This window comes from Mastacembelus armatus, chromosome 20, assembly GCF_900324485.2.
Source record: "Mastacembelus armatus chromosome 20, fMasArm1.2, whole genome shotgun sequence".
In the NCBI taxonomy this organism is placed as follows: Eukaryota; Metazoa; Chordata; class Actinopteri; order Synbranchiformes; family Mastacembelidae; genus Mastacembelus; species Mastacembelus armatus.
In genome coordinates, this window is record NC_046652.1 from 781,407 (window position 1) to 797,500 (window position 16,094).

Below are 16,094 nucleotides of genomic sequence, written 5' to 3' on the forward strand. Positions count from 1 at the left end.
GGAAGAGGCCAGGTTATCTAAATGACTATGTCTGTGGTTTGGAAGGTGATGGAAATGACACTGATTATTGTTACAGACTTTATGTGATGTTCCCCAAACATACAAAGAAGCTGTAACATCAGTGAACGTGAATGAGCAGGTTAAGGCTGTGGATGAGGAGGTGCAGTCACTTAAGGAAAATGAGACCTTTACCCTGACCAACTTCCCTGTAGGTGAAGAAGTAGTGGGGGGGGGGGGTTATGCAATCAAGAAGAATAGTGATGGAACAGACAAATCCAAGGCACCAGAGAGGTGTGAACTATGATGAGGCTTTTTCTCCAACTGCCAGTATGACCAGTATGACCAGTATCAGAGTGTTGGGACAGGAAGAAAATGAAATAGTTCATCAGATGGACGTCAGGGCGGCATATTTCCATGCACCAATTGAGGGTGAAATTTCTATGGAACAGCCAGAGGGTCACGCGGTCAAATCTCAAGGAAATGAAAAACTGGTGTATAAAGTAGAAAAATCAGTGGATGGACTGAAAATATCAGGCAGCAACTGGAACTGAAGGTTACATGAGTATTTCTGTGAAATAAAGTGAGTTGAAAACCCAGCTGATCATTATGTTTCCACAAAAGTTCCAGAAAGTGAGAAAGTTTTCCTGATCATGTGGGTTGATGACTTCATTATTGCAGCTAGTGATTTAAATGGACATAAAGCTGGGAAAGAGTTATTCATGTCCAAATCCAGAATGAAGGATTTGGGGAAGGCGACACATTTTCTCAGCATTAAGTTTGAACAAGGTGTTGATTGTGTTCAAATGTCACAACAGGTTTGTTGAGAAACTACTCAGACAACTAGTAGAGACTAGAGCTTTGACATGAAAAACTGTAAGTCCAGAGCTCCTCCTTGTGGACAAATACTAAACTACACTGATGATGCTGAGGTAATGAGTGATGCCAAAAAATCCAGGGAGGCAGTAGGGAGCTGAATCTACCTGGCAACATGTACAAGGCTGTTAGGCTGAGTATATGGCATTGGCTTCAACTGTACAGGAGAAGCTTCTACCTACAGCAACTGGTCCAAATAAATAAAACATTTTCATGTTTGGTGAATGAATTTAATTGAATTATGTTGAAGTGATGGACAATGTGAGAGCAAGTGGGGGTGTTGATGTATTATGTTCTCAAATGGATTTTGTTTCTGTTTGTTTCCCTATTTTTCTGATTATTCAGAGAGGCATTGCAAGGTGTATGTCATATGACCTAATCAGGGCCTGAATGAATCCACGTGTCTGTTTTGCTTTAATAACGGGAAGACAGTCAGAGCGACTGGACTGAATGAGAGAAGGGAAAAGTCCCACATGTTTCGTGTGTTGCTTTGGAAACTCTGTAAACAGCAATTTGGAGACAGGCTTTGGTCGCTCCCGGGAGCAGAGACGCAGAGTGGACCACCAAGGACGGGTTGCAGGCGGTCCCAGGTCTGGATCAGCAGCTGTCGATGTTCCTGGGTCGGGTCCAGCTTTTAGTGGGTAGATGGTTCACCAGTTAAGGAATATGACTTCATATATAGTGCATGGAGTCTGAGCTGCGGCTTAGAGCAAACTGATTTGACTGAAAGCAGGTCAAGTCTTTGGATTGAAGTCCTGGGTCAAAGGTCATCATCTGACATTAATGCTGGAATTGGGAAACGAGCAGCAGCATCATTGAGAAGCAACCACCATAAAGCAGCTGCTGTTATTTGGAAAAACCATCCAGCAGCACTGACAACTGATTGGAGCCTGCCTGTCATGGTTTAGTTCTTTCTGGATCTGCTGAAGGCCTCAATGCTGTGCAGCCTATTAGCTGCTGCTGACCTGCAGGGGGCGTCATTTCCTTTGCTGTTCTGCTGCTGCCTGTGAAATATCCTGTAAGCTTGGCTATTTTTCTGAGCAGCTGGGACTTCCGCTGTTCTGTCTCTCTCTGAGTTTGCCCTTTTTTTGGACTCTGGACTTTCCGCTGATCCGGAAATGAATCAAAACATATTGTTCATTGGACGTTCGACGAAGACACGTGACACATTTGATTGACAGCCTAGATGCCAGACTGGGTGTCAATTATGCCAGACTGGCGCTTTGCTGCAAATCATATTAATGTTCCCTCCCCCTCAGATTGAGTTTTGGGATTATTCACGTTGATGCTTTGACTTTCATAAATGATTCAGATTCATTTGATGCTGAAACATGTTTTTGCTCACAGGTTTCAAGGTCAAAGTGTGAAATTAAAGTCCTTGTCATACTTTGAGCTTTGAGTTCTTCTAGTTCTTAGTGAAACAATGAATGAAAAACACATAATGACATCAAACTAAAAACAAACTCAATTTCAAAGATCCAATGAATATTTTGGCAGGATTGACATTTGAATTCAATTTATTTCCAAACAACAAACTATAATAACTCTAATTATTACTTCTAAATGAACCATATAACAGATCTCATATATAGAGAAATGCTGTGCAGTAAAAAGTCCAAGCTTTGTCTCTGTAATGTAGTTCTGTAGAAAGTAGCAGTGAATGGGAGAAACCAAATAACCAAGTGTTGTTGTTTGTTTCAACCACTAGATGGAGACACAACATTGTCATTTGATGTCACTTTCTTCTCACTGGCCTTAGTTTGTGTGTTTTTGGGTCATTTTCATTTATTTCTTGTTGTCTTGCATCTTTCGAAGCCAACAGGAAGTGACAGCGGAAGCCATGCTAATGTGAGCAGGTAGCACTTCCTTTGTTCATTTCATCTATATTGTATATTCATTCAATTCCCTGGTTTATTTGTGCATGAGATGACCCATAAGGGTGATGCTACAACTGTCTAAAGGTCATAGGTGGATTAACCAGGGGCCCAGAGCTCAGGGGCACTTGGGCCTGTGTCAGGGCCTGACAACAGCACAGGAGCAGGTTTCAACACGGAATGTGGATTAATTTCCTGTTATTGTCTGGGTGTTTCCACAGGCAATCTAAGAGGAAATACTTGGGGTCCACAGGGACTTTGGACAGTTTTGATGTAAACGGGGATTTGTGAATCACGTGGGACAAAGCAGCCTGACTTCAGCCCTTCAAAGTAAAGAATGCCTCTATTTTTAAAAAGCTTTAAATTAAAGGGTGGTGTCAGAAAAGCCCAGAATCCACCGCGGTGAAGTGTCTCTGGCTGTGACCTCCTGTTTATTTATTTCCGGTCCCCCTCCACCCCAACTGAAGTGTTTTTAGACTTATAGAGGCGAGGTGAGAAAGTGTGGTGGTGTTGATGGAGCAGCGTTAGTTTGTGAGGCAAGGTAAGTCTGACTCTTATTTTCTTTATGGTTTCACTGTTTGAGGCTCCAGTTTAGGATCCAGGACAGGAACCCAGGGATGTCGAGACATCTGGACCTGGATCACTGTGACCCTGAAGAAAACCTAAAAACATGAGGATTATCAGTCAAGTTCTGCAGTGTCTTTCCCCACTGTGTGAGGAAAGATCTTTGTTATGGACAGAAGCTGAAGAGACTGATGACAACAATGAAATCATAGAAGCTACTTCCTCCTCCTCTAAAGTGTGAGATTAAAGTCCTTGTCACACTTTGAGCTTTGAGTTCTTCTAGTTCTTCTTAGTGAAACAATGAATGAAAAATACATAATGACATCAAACTAAAAACAAACTCAGTTTCAAAGATCCAATGAATATTTTGGCAGGATTGACATTTGAAGTCAATTTATTTCCAAACAAACTACAATAACTCTAATTATTACTTGTTGCACTTGCACACTCAATTGGAATGAAAAGCTCCAAAATGATTGGATGTCAAAATGACTGAAGCTTCCTGTTTCATGTGATCCATCAGAGTGGGACACAGTTCATTGGCCTGGACATTTAGAGGCTTAGATGGGAAACAAATCCAGATGTGATTGTGCAGATGTTTGTTCTATGGCAGTATATATAAGTACTGGGACAATGAGCCATGAGCTGAACTCAGTGAGGTCACGTGGGCCTCAAATCCAGATGTGTCATGTTTGAGTCCTTTTCCATTTGCCAAGAAAAATGTGTGGTTGTCAAATGAAAGAATCATCCTGACTGGAATCAGGAGATCAGTGTGGATATCCAGCTCAACAGCTCAGCACACTGAGGAAGAGAGCCAGCTTTAGTTCTGGTCTGGGCACTACCTGTCAGTTCCAGTTCCCTGATTTCCCAGTAGACCAGTATCAGCAGTCCAGTGCTGTCAAAGTCCTTGTTGTACTGCAGGATGTGTGAGGAGCTGTGACTTCAGCCAGGTAGTTTGTTGCTTTGGACAGCAGGTGGTGCTGCTGAGGCTCAAACATCCAACACTGGGTTTTTGGCTCAGCTGCACTTAGACGACACAGAGGGAGATGAGCTGGGCTCAAACCTGGGACACGGACCGGACTAAAATACATCCACAGAAATACCAGACAGCTCCATGGGAGTACTGCAGTACTGACAGTACTCTGTTGTGTACTGTCCCAGTCTGGGAGTCAGTTTCCTGTAGACGTGAAGAGGCCCCATCAGCTTCTGTGGGTTTGCTGATGATACTTGGTGCAGTATAGTTGTAGTATGAAATACATCTTAGAGGTACAACAGTACTGTGCTCCAAGTGTACTGCACCAACAGAAGTATAATTATACTGTACTGCAAATAAAGTAAAAGGATTGGAGTGTAATGTGAGTACTAACATTATATATCACAGTTTATTTGCTGTGTACTTCAAAGTGTACTGCAAATACACTAAAAAGTAGGCTAGAAGTATATAAGTAGTACCTGTAAGTTCAGTACCCAGTAGAGCTGCATTACAACATTAAAGCTAGATAACATTATTATGATCTGACTGTTGGAGGCTCACACTCACTTTTCTCTCTGTGGACTGTGGAGGGAAGAACCTGGGTCCACACAAAGATGCTGAAACTAAAGGAGGAAACAACAGGCCGTGACTTCCTGTGGACACAAAGTCCTGATCCGCTGAAGAATCCACATTAAAGCTGCAGCTGAGCCCAGAACAGAGGCCCAGCTTTAAAGACAGTTGTTGTGCTGCCTGCTCTGAGTCCACTGGACTCTGGCTTCATGTCGATGTGACTGGACTTCCTGGAGTCTGAAACAAGAACACAGTTCGTTCGCGCCACCTCAAGAAAACAAACAAATTGGAGAATGTAACAGGATAAACACACTCGATTTCCCTCTAGTTAGTAGAAAGTACAGATATTTGTGTTTAAATGTAGGGAGTAAAAGTAAAAAGTCCTCAGAAAAATAAATACTCATGTAAAGTACAGATACCTGAAAAATCTACTTAAGTACTTCCCATATATGTATATACTGTGAATGCTATAGCACTATGTTCCAAAAATGAAAAGTCAGCTTTTACAGTTTATCTTAAAAAAAAAACTCCAATCTCTAATCTCTTCTTCATGTCTTTTCATTTTTTATTCTCAGATCCATCATGTCAGCCAAAGACACATTGACGTGTAATAAAACAGCCCTTCTGAAGTTGTTTTGTACAGACTACAGGCTCATCCTCAACAAAGTTCAGGAGAAAGCACTAATAACCTCATGTGAGTACACCAACCTTAAAAGCATCAGCAAAGAAGATGTAGAAGGGCACGTTGTTGGGCTGCTGGATAAGATCATGGGTAAAGGGGAGAACACCTGCCAGGACTTCCTGAAGCTCCTGGAAACTGATGAAGACATTAAAGCAACTTACCCTGATCTGAAAAATATACTGCTCAACACCTGCCGTCGTAAACGTGTCCATCAGTGTTCAGGTGATATGTCTTTGGGAACATGCACGGTTTGGTATAGAAATGACTGTATCCAGTATTCAACACATGCCAGCGCACAGTATGTTTTATGTTTGGAGGTATGATTCTGTTTTGCTCTGATTTCTTTAGATGTTCAGTCACCAGATTGCAAGAGGCCAAAGATGGTGAGGTCAACACCTAATGTTCAAATAGGACAGGATGTCAGTATGTTTTAATTAGGTTTTGTTTGAGACACAAGTACCTTTCAGAAAACCACATGACATTTAACTTAAAACCTGCACACACATTGTCAAACCTTAGAACATTTAAACTACTAAAGACAGTTTTAACTTTTCTTTTAAGTTAAAGACTTTGTGTGTTTTTTTTTTCCATATATATATATAACTGAGCAGTATAAACTGGACAGAGACCCTGTTGGCCTCTGTCAGATAATAAACAATGAGAATTTCATAAATAGCTCAGTGAAACGTGGAAGGGGACAAAATGAGTAGAAGTAGGAGTCCTGGGTGGATCCTTACTGAGCACAGGAAGAAAATATTTCTTCAAATATTTCACAGTTTGGAACATCTTTAGTTTGGTTTCTCACAATAAGACAAAGCTCATCTAACATCAAACATCATGAACTTAAGCTGTGAGGTGAAGAAAACCTGTTCCAGAAACACACAGCAGTGTTTTTCTCATGAACCTGTTCTGTGTAGTTTCCCTAAAGAGAACTAACAGGTGGACAGTAGCAGTGAGTGGAACAGACACTGCAGTCTTGCCCACACACTCCAGCCTGTGGATACACTAAATAAAGAGTGAAGTCAAATGTTAACAAGCAAAATATGTTTTTTGACTTGAAGTCAAACTTATTCCAAACATTAACTATTTAAAATTTGTAATAATTACGTATCTTTGATTCATTTTTTGTTTGTGAACTCAGTGTTGATTTTAGTGTCTCACTCCATCTGTTCACACTCGGTTTAAATTGGACTTCAGGGCAGCTGGAGTTTGTCTCCAGAAACATCTGGAATTCATCTGGATTTTCGTTATTTCATCATTATCAGAACAGACTCCGGTAAAAACTCCAACAAAAGTAGAAACAATAACACAACTAACTGTTGACACTGGTCTCTGATCTCACCAGGGACTCACAATGGGAGCAGAGGACATATTAGATATTCTAGAGGATCTGGGAGAAGATGAATTTAAAAAGTTCAAGTGGTTCCTCGAGCAGGAAGGCATCAGAAGGAGCCAACTGGAGGGGGAAAGAAGACATGACACTGTGAGTCTGATGGTGCAGAAATATGGACTTGATGGAGCTGTGGAGGTGACCAAGAAGGTGTTAGAGAAGATTCCCAGGAACGACCTTGTGCAGAGTCGGTCAGACATCAGCTCAGGACCAGAAGGTCAGTAACAGGAAGAGGAAAGGACAGTGTTTTGTTTTTTAAACAGAATTCAGGTTTTACCAGTTAGACTTTAATCCTGTCCAACAACCAGACAGTGGACTTGTTGAAATTCACTGAATTGGAATTTGCTTGAAAGTTCAGAAGTTTCATGTTGTGATTTAAGATGATATCACGTTAGTGATGAAAACATGACACTGGTGCTGTTCTAAGAGAAAATCCTGGTCTTGGCTGGTGTTTCATTTGGAGCAGGAAGACATGCAGTGTTTTCCACCTGAGTCTGAACATGTGGCCATTAAAAATGACACTAAACCAAATCCACATGAACGTAACTATGAAAATAACAGACACCCCCCTTTGTCTCTCACCAGGACCCCTTTGGTCTCAGACGTCTGAGGCTCACCCTCCTCAGGACCCTTCAGCAGCTCCTCACACTAAAGGTAAATCAGCTTGTTATGAATCAGTGGAAGACACAGATCACATCCCTGGACAGATGGATCAGACATGATAAGGCTGTAATTACAGTCACATAGTAAAAAGAAGCTGCATCTGGAGACATGTGCACTAATGCTTTATGTTCTTCCTCATCTATGTTTGGCTCAGTTGTGGTGGTTCCAGTACCAGAGCCACAGCCCATCACATACTATCAGGAGATGCTCCGGTCAAACCTCAAAGACAGGTTCATGTGTGCAACACAAGGATGGACACAGAATAAGGATAAGCAGCGTCTGGATGAGATCTACACTGAACTGTACATCACAGCTGGAGCCTCCATACACATCAGCAAACAGCACGAGGTCAGGCAGGTTGAGATGGCAGGAAAGAAAACCGATACAGAGAAACCAGTGAAACCCAGTGACATGTTCAAACCTCCTCCTGAACAAGACAGACCCATAAAAACAGTGCTGACCAATGGGATTGCAGGAATTGGAAAAACATTCCTTGTGCACAAGTTTGTGTTGGACTGGGCTGAAGGACGAACCAATCAGGACGTGCATCTGCTTTTCCCCCTCACCTTCCGTCACCTGAATCCACTGAAGGGAGACCAGTTCAGTCTGGCAGAGCTCCTGCATGAATGTATTAAGGAAACTGTTGGGATCAAGGAGTAGGCTCTGAATTTCATCTTTCAAAAGCTGCAGTCATCAGGAAACACCAACTATGACAAGAGTGAATTCAAGCTCTTGTTTATTTTGGATGGACTGGATGAGAGTCGCCTCCAGCTGGACTGTAGTACCAATAAAACTCAGAGACTTAAATTTAAAGTGACAGAGTCCACCTCAGTGGACGAGCTGCTGACAAACCTCATCAGGGGAAAACTGCTTCCCTCCGCTCGCGTCTGGATAACCACCAGATCTGCAGCAGCCAATCAGGTCCACCCAGATTTTGTTGACATAGTGACAGAGGTCAGAGGGTTCACAGACCAACAGAAGGAGGAGTACTTCAGGAGGAGGTTCACAGATGAGGAGAGGTCCAATAAAGTCATGTCCCACATCAAGAGCTCACGAAGCCTCCACATCATGTGTCACATCCCGGTCTTCTGCTGGATCACTGCTACAGTTCTGGTGGATCTGTTGGAAACCAGAGAGGTGGAAGAGCTGCCCAAGACCCTGACTGAGATGTACACAGAGTTCCTGTGGTTTCAGATCAAACAGAGGGAAAAGAAATACGGTCCAGAAGGCTCAGAAAATTGTTTTCAGGACATTAAGTTATTAGCAAAACTGGCTTTTCAGCAGCTGGAAGAAGGAAACCTGGTCTTTTATAAGAAAGACTTAAAAGAGGGCGGCATTGATGTCAGTGAAGCCTCAGTGTACTCAGGAGTGTTCACAGAGATCTTTAAAGAGGTGAGGGGGAGGAAGAATGAAGCCATGATGTTCAGCTTTGTTCATCTGAGTGTTCAGGAGTTTCTGGCTGCAGTCTACATGGTCCACTGTTACAATGACAGGAAGACACAGGTACTGGAGGAGTTCCTGGGGGGAAAGTACAATTTGATGAGGGAAAACAAAGCAAAACAGACTTTTTCTGAGAAGAATGAAAAGTGAGGTTCCTAGTCAAAATGAAGTGAAAGATAAAAAACAGACTTTTTTTAAGATTAAAAGATTTTTTCAAAAAAAAAAAAAAGAATCTGAAAATCCTGATTTAACGAATGATAACACGAACATTGATAATTACCCATCTTTGGATGACTTCCTGTTCAGAGCCATGGAGAAATCCCTGGACAGTGAAAATGGCCACCTGGACCTGTTTGTCCGCTTCCTTCATGGCCTCTGTCTGGAGTCCAACCAGAGAGTGTTAGGAGACCTGCTGGGTCAGACTGAGACCAGTCCAGAAACCATCCAGAGAGCCATCAACAACCTGAAGAAGATGAACGGAGATGAAATCTTTCCTGACAGAAGCATCAACATCTTCCACTGTCTGATGGAGCTGAACGACCACTCAGTCCATCAGGAGATCCAAGAGTTCCTGAAGTCAGGGAACAGATCAGAGAAGAGTCTCTCTGGGATCCAGTGCTCAGCTCTGGCCTACATGCTGCAGATGTCAGAGGAGGTTCTGGATGAATTGGACCTGAAGAAGTACAACACATCAGATCAGGGACGACTGAGACTAATTCCAGCTGTGAGGAACTGCAGAAAGACTAAGTAAGTCCAGATGTGATCATCACCATAATGTTCCTCTTGTTTATTGTGAGAATGACAGCAGCTGGACTTTGTCCCAGATGCCCTTGAGATGTTCCAAATGGTGTCACTACAAAAGCTGCAAATGTTCCTGTTGTTTTTTTCTATCTGTCCAGTGAATGAACACAGTTCTTCTTTTTCTTTCCAATGGTTTTTCCATGGGACACATTTTTCTTTTGTTTCACTTCACACACTGATGTTTTTCTGCCACATGTAAACAAATGTCCAACATTGGAATAAACAGGGACAGGCCTGTTGTGGAAGTTCCAAAGGAACTCAGTTTTCTCTGCTTCCTGTCCAAGATGAAAGCAGAACAAAGATGAAGCGTGTGCAGTGTGACAGAGAGTGAGAAGAATTCTTATTTCATGTCCAACCCACTGAGAGAAGATCAGCTGAACCACTGATGTGAAGACACAACAGGACATGTCCCTGTTTGACATCGAGTGATTCAACTCAATATATTGTCTCTGTCATAATAACAGCTTTTCTAATATATGTGTCCTCACAGACTTTCTGCCTGTGGACTCTCAGAGACTCACTGTGAAGTCGTGGCATCAGCTCTGAAGTCCAACCCCTCCCATCTGACAGAACTGGACCTGAGTCACAACAACCTGCAGGATCGAGGAGTGCAGCAGCTGTGTGGTGGACTGCAGAGTCCACACTGTAGACTGGAGACTCTGAGGTCAGTTGACCGACTGTTACTATTGTAGATCTTAGATGTTGAATCCACAACTAAAGCTCCTGTGAATGTTGGTTGTTCCATTCAGTGTTTTCATTGTTCTTCTATTCTCAGCAGACTAAGAATGATTCCTTCAGTTTCACTTCATTTCACTGAGCTGTCTTCAATAATGTGTGTTCACTCATATTGAATAGTCATATTAATAATGATGTGTTTCTTTCTATAGAAGCTTTGAAGACCAGAGTGTCCCAAAAATGTCATCTGTCAGGAAGTTGTTCTGAATCCTTTGTGTTTCTAAACAAACTGTGGAAACAGTCCAAAGCTGAAACTGTTTCAACTGAAACTGTCCAGTGTTTGTCCAAGTTTGGATCCCAACAATATGTCAATATTGGACCAAACTAATATCTGACATCCTCCTGAGAGCCAGAAGGAAAAAGGTTGGAATATTTCCATTTTGGAATAGAAGTGAAGACTTTGGGACGTGAGAAACAAAGTCCTATTTCTTTTTGGGGAATAACACGTCCCTGTAGTGGACATTGGGTCTTGCTTTGTCCCAAAAACCACACAATAAGCATCAGTTTGCTGACGATAATGTTGGATTTTCTCTGCATTTCTATCTTATTTTTCTCACCTGATGAAACTCAGAGAAAATATATGATACAGTCAGTTGTCAACAATCTATGAATGGGATTCCAAAGCTTCTGTTTAGTGGCCAATGACACAGCGGGGATCAGTCCCAACACAATGACATGATCTGGTCTGTTCATTGGGACTGGGCCATTAGAAAGCAGTTCTCAGCCTGTTGTCATTGCCAAGGCCTCAAATCCTGATGCTGTGTGAAGAACCTTTGAGTAGTTTTTGTTCCTGAACTAAAGCCAGTAGCTTTGGTCCTGACACTGTCCACCCAGTTTGTTCCCTAATCCAAATCTCATTGTGAAGAACAAATCCACAGTGTCTCTATAAAGTTGATCCCATAGAAATGAAAGCACATGTGGAGCACAGACACACACAGATGAAATCATGTGTCCAGGTGGTTGAGCTGTGTTTAGTGTCTGAGCTGCTGCTGCTGCTGCTGCTTTACCTCTGTGCTGTGCTGAGGCTGCAGCCAATAAAGCCAGAGAAGAAGATGCAGAGAGGGAAGAGACAGGAGACAGGAGAGCCTGGGGGAGCTTCCTTGGCTCAGATAGAATAAGGAGGAACAATTCAATGCATTGTTTTGCTGCACTTTGGAACTGGGTCAACAAACTTTAAGCAGGAAACTTTAAAGCTGCACAGTGACAGTATGAGCCATCAACTAGATTGATTCTGCTGTTGGCTGGAAAGCAGCTCATGATATAGTCAGACTATTATTACTATTATTCTGACTGTTCTCATATTATTCTTCTCATTATTATCATTCTGCATTTCCCTTCAGGGATTAATCAAGTTGATCTCATCTCATTATTCTAATGAAAAGAAGAAGAATTGTCATCATCATTATCACCATCCTCATTGTCATCAACATCAGTGTAACATTGGATCACCTTCTTTGCTTCTTTATTCAGGTTGAGGAGCTGCAGGTTGTCAGAGACCAGCTGTGGTTATCTGGCCTCAGCTCTGAAGTCCAACCCCTCCCATCTGAGACACCTGGACCTGAGTAATAACAACCTGCAGCATCCAGGAGTACAGCAGCTGTGTGGTGGACTGCAGAGTCCAGACTGTAGACTGGAGACTCTGAGGTCAGTTCACTGACTGTTTGTTCCTATTGTAGATCTTTAGTGTTGAATTATTGTTTGAACTCAGTGTTTGCACAGACATAACTTCTATTGAAGTTGATTTTCTTTTCCTGTCTTTGGATTTTTCTGAGGCTAAATTCAGTCTTTAGTCCCAAATGACTGAGTCTCACAGAAAGTTGTTCTCATTGTGTCTAAAGAGTCACATGTGTCAGCAGAAAATCCTCTGAACTAATATTTGTTGGAAATGGATCCAGTTTCTTTGATGCAGTAGAAATATTTCTTTGATCATTGATATTGATGATTGAGAACACACACAGACAGGTGTGTTTCCATCACTTCAGAGGACATTCCATTGACTTCCATTGATTTCCTGGAGACAAAGCCAAACCAGAAGCACTACTTGGTGAACCCTAAGCACAAGCTGAACCTCAACTTCCACACAGCTTCTTCCACACAGGAATCCAAACAGGTCCTGGACTAGATTATTGGCCCCTTTGGGACACATCCATTTCCAATCACCTTCCTGTTGTTCTTGAGATCCAGATTCCCTTGACTCCATGTAAATCCAGTATTTCAGCTCAGTCATTGTCAGATTCCTCCACAGACTCCTGGGGAATTCAATGATGCATTTATGAACACACATTTATCTACTTTGGATGGTTGAACTTCCTCACTGAGTCCACAGGATTTAATTTCATCTTTTCACTCTACATGTCCTATTGTATTGGCCTCTATCGCCCCCCTCAGGATGAAGAGACCTAAAATCTCTACAGAACCCTGGTTAAATGACATGAGCCAGAGTTGAAGAAGATGCTGCACACAGGCAGAATGTCAGTAGAAGAAAGACCGCCTCCATGTGTCTCTGGGAATCCTGAGAAACTCTTTGAAGGTCTACCAGAAAACCATTCAAACTGCTCCATCTGACTGTTTGTCCAAAATCCTGGTCAGCTACTCTCATGGCCCAAGAGCTTTTTTTAGCAAACCTGTCACTGATCCATCCATCAGTGGACTGTCCAATGTCTATACAAGAACCTTTTAGTGACAACAGGACTTCTGCTAGACAAGGCCTTGCTAACCCTGTTTGGGACTGGGCTCAGGGTTTGATTTGCTCTGTGTCTTCAAGCACTTTGAGCCTGTTTCATTGTCTTTTCTTTCTGAAGTGGTGAAACACTTGAAACCAACCCCTGTCCCCTGGATGGAGTTCCTGCTAAAGGCCTTAAGGAGGTTTTAGGCTCTATCATTAATAACTACCTCAGTCTAGGCGTGTTCCCAGCTGATTTCAAACATGCAGTGGTCACTCTGTTACTGAAAAACCATGTTGACCCCTCAGTTTGATCCAGTTATAGACCAGTTACTCATCTGACATTTCTCTCTAAAGTTTTAGGAAAAATTGTTTTTTAATCAGTTTCTGTGATTTTAGAATAAAATCCCTGTTTTGAAGTCGACCCAGTCCAGAATGGGCACTATTAAAAATCCATCCTGATATGATGTTATCAGGTAAATAAAGCCAGAGAAGAAGATGTAGAGAGGGAAGAGAAAGGAGACAGGAGAGCCTGGGGGAGCTTCCTTGGCTCAGATAGAATAAGGAGGAACAATTCAATGCATTGTTTTGCTGCACTTTGGAACTGTGTCAACAAACTTTAAGCAGGAAACTTTAAAGCTGCACTGTGACAGTATGAGCCATCAACTAGATTGATTCTGCTGTTGGCTGGAAAGCAGCTTCTCTTCCCATGTGCTGACAATAATATCATGATATAGTAAGACTATTATTACTATTATTCTGACTGTTCTCATATTATTCTTCTCATTATTATCATTCTACATTTCCCTTCAGGGATTAATCAAGTTGATCTCATCTCATTATTCTAATGAAAAGAAGAAGAATTGTCATCATCATTATCACCATCCTCATTGTCATCAACATCAGTGTCACATTGGATCTCCTTCTTTGCTTCTTTATTCAGGTTGATTGGCTGCAGGTTGACAAAGACCAGCTGTGGTTATCTGGTCTCAGCTCTGAGGTCCAACCCCTCCCATCTGAGACAACTGGACCTGGGCTGGAATACCCTGAAGGATCCAGATGTGCAGCAGCTGTGTGATCTTGTCCAGAGTCCAGACTGTAGACTGAAGACTCTGAGGTCAGTAGAGGGCTGGAGTCAGTCCATGGTGCTTTCAGCAGGATTGGACTAAACCCAGTCAGTATCAAAGCAAAGATCCAGGATTTCCAGTAAAGCTCCAACTTTCTCTGTGAAGCTGTGAGAGGAGAACAGTGACAGGCTTCAGGATTGGACAGAAAGACAGAGAGAGAGGCAACAGTCAGCCAATCAGATCAGGCAGAAGCTTGTTGTGATCATGTGTTTGAGTTGATGTGAAGACGATTGTTGCTGATGAAGTGAGTCACTGTGACCTCTGGTTTCTGACCTCTGCTCTCTCTGCTTCTCTCTGCAGCTGGAAGTGATGGTCTTTATAAAGCTGGACCTGGACCTGAGTCTGGACCTGGATCTAAATCAAAAACCTGGACTGCTCACTTGTATTAACTGTATCAGCTGGTTATTGGTTATTAAACAGTTTTTTCTACAGGACAAAAACAGAGAAACAGTCAGCAAAAGTCTTCAAAATGCATTTGTTGTCATGAAGGAAGTACCAAGTGTCAAACCAGGTTGGTTATAGAAGGTTTCCATCTGTCCAGGTATTAAAGCAGCAGTCAAAATGAATGACAGGCTGACTGACATGTGAGATAAGATGAGGGGGCACAGAAGGAAAAGGCCGAGTCTCAGCGGCTCCCTGATCCCTCTGATCTAAAACAGGCTTAGATCAGACCCCTGGGCTTCTTCAGCAGGTTTTTCAAATCGTGTTTAATTCTGCTCCTCATTGTCCAGTTTAATATAAAGCCACTTTGTTTGAATACAGCACAGTCCAATACTCCTGAAGGTTTTTATAGGATGTCACTGTCATTGATCAGTTTCTTCAGCTCACACTATAAATGTGGCTCAGTCATTCTATGTTTTCTACTTGATTTTTTCAGCTTCAGCAAATAACCTACTTTCTATCTACTGTGCACAGAGGAATGAACCTGGAGTTTCTGATCAACACACCTTTGGTTACTGCATCACATCTTCATCCTTCTCTTCTTCTACCTCTCACCCTCTTCTTCTTCTGTGGTGGTGGTGCTGAGGCCTTTCTCAGAGCTGCTGGAGGAAAAAATTGGCAGAAAACCCGGATTAGCTCATTTTCCTGTAACTGTTTTGTTCTGAAAGTGTTTTCTCTTTGGAAATAAACGGTTTTTCAGTGGGGCTTTTATTTTGAAATTACATTCTGGATTTTTGTTTATCATGTTTTTTGTTTTTTCATTCATTTTTGGGAGGGATCACGTGTCTACACTTGTGTTGTATATATACCTGGGTCTTTTCATCTTTGATTCAAGGCCCTTTTAAAGTTTTTGTAAATAAACAGACATAGATACAGGTCCTTGAAAGTACTTGAATTTATTTTGTGCAAGAAGTTTTCTGGAAAAAACTATTTCTCCAACATTTCATGGCCATATATTACAATACACACATACTAACTTGGTTGATCCACGTTAGTTAGATGTATTAAACTACTACGATGGTCCCTGAACGTTTCAGACTCACCGTGAAACAGGCAAAAATAGGCTGAAACCGCTGAGACATGATGCCTGGAAAATGCAAGTTTCCAGATATTTGGCTCAGCAAAGATTAGAAAGAAAGTCTGGCCAGAGATCCAAAGGACCATCACTTGTCCAGGTCCAGAGCCTGTTGTAAACCTGTCAAAGTGGAGGGAGGAGCAGCTGGATCTACCCACAAGACGGCACTTGTGGAATCGGAAGCAGGTCAGTCCATAGAAATGTTGATTGAATGTTGGCTGCCA

At 42.2% G+C, this 16,094-nt stretch overlaps 1 pseudogene; it reads left to right on the forward strand.

The window, feature by feature from the left end:
• Positions 1 to 3,131: 3,131 nt before the first annotated feature.
• Positions 3,132 to 15,618, forward strand: LOC113121948 (NACHT, LRR and PYD domains-containing protein 12-like; annotated as a pseudogene).
• Positions 15,619 to 16,094: the final 476 nt, after the last annotated feature.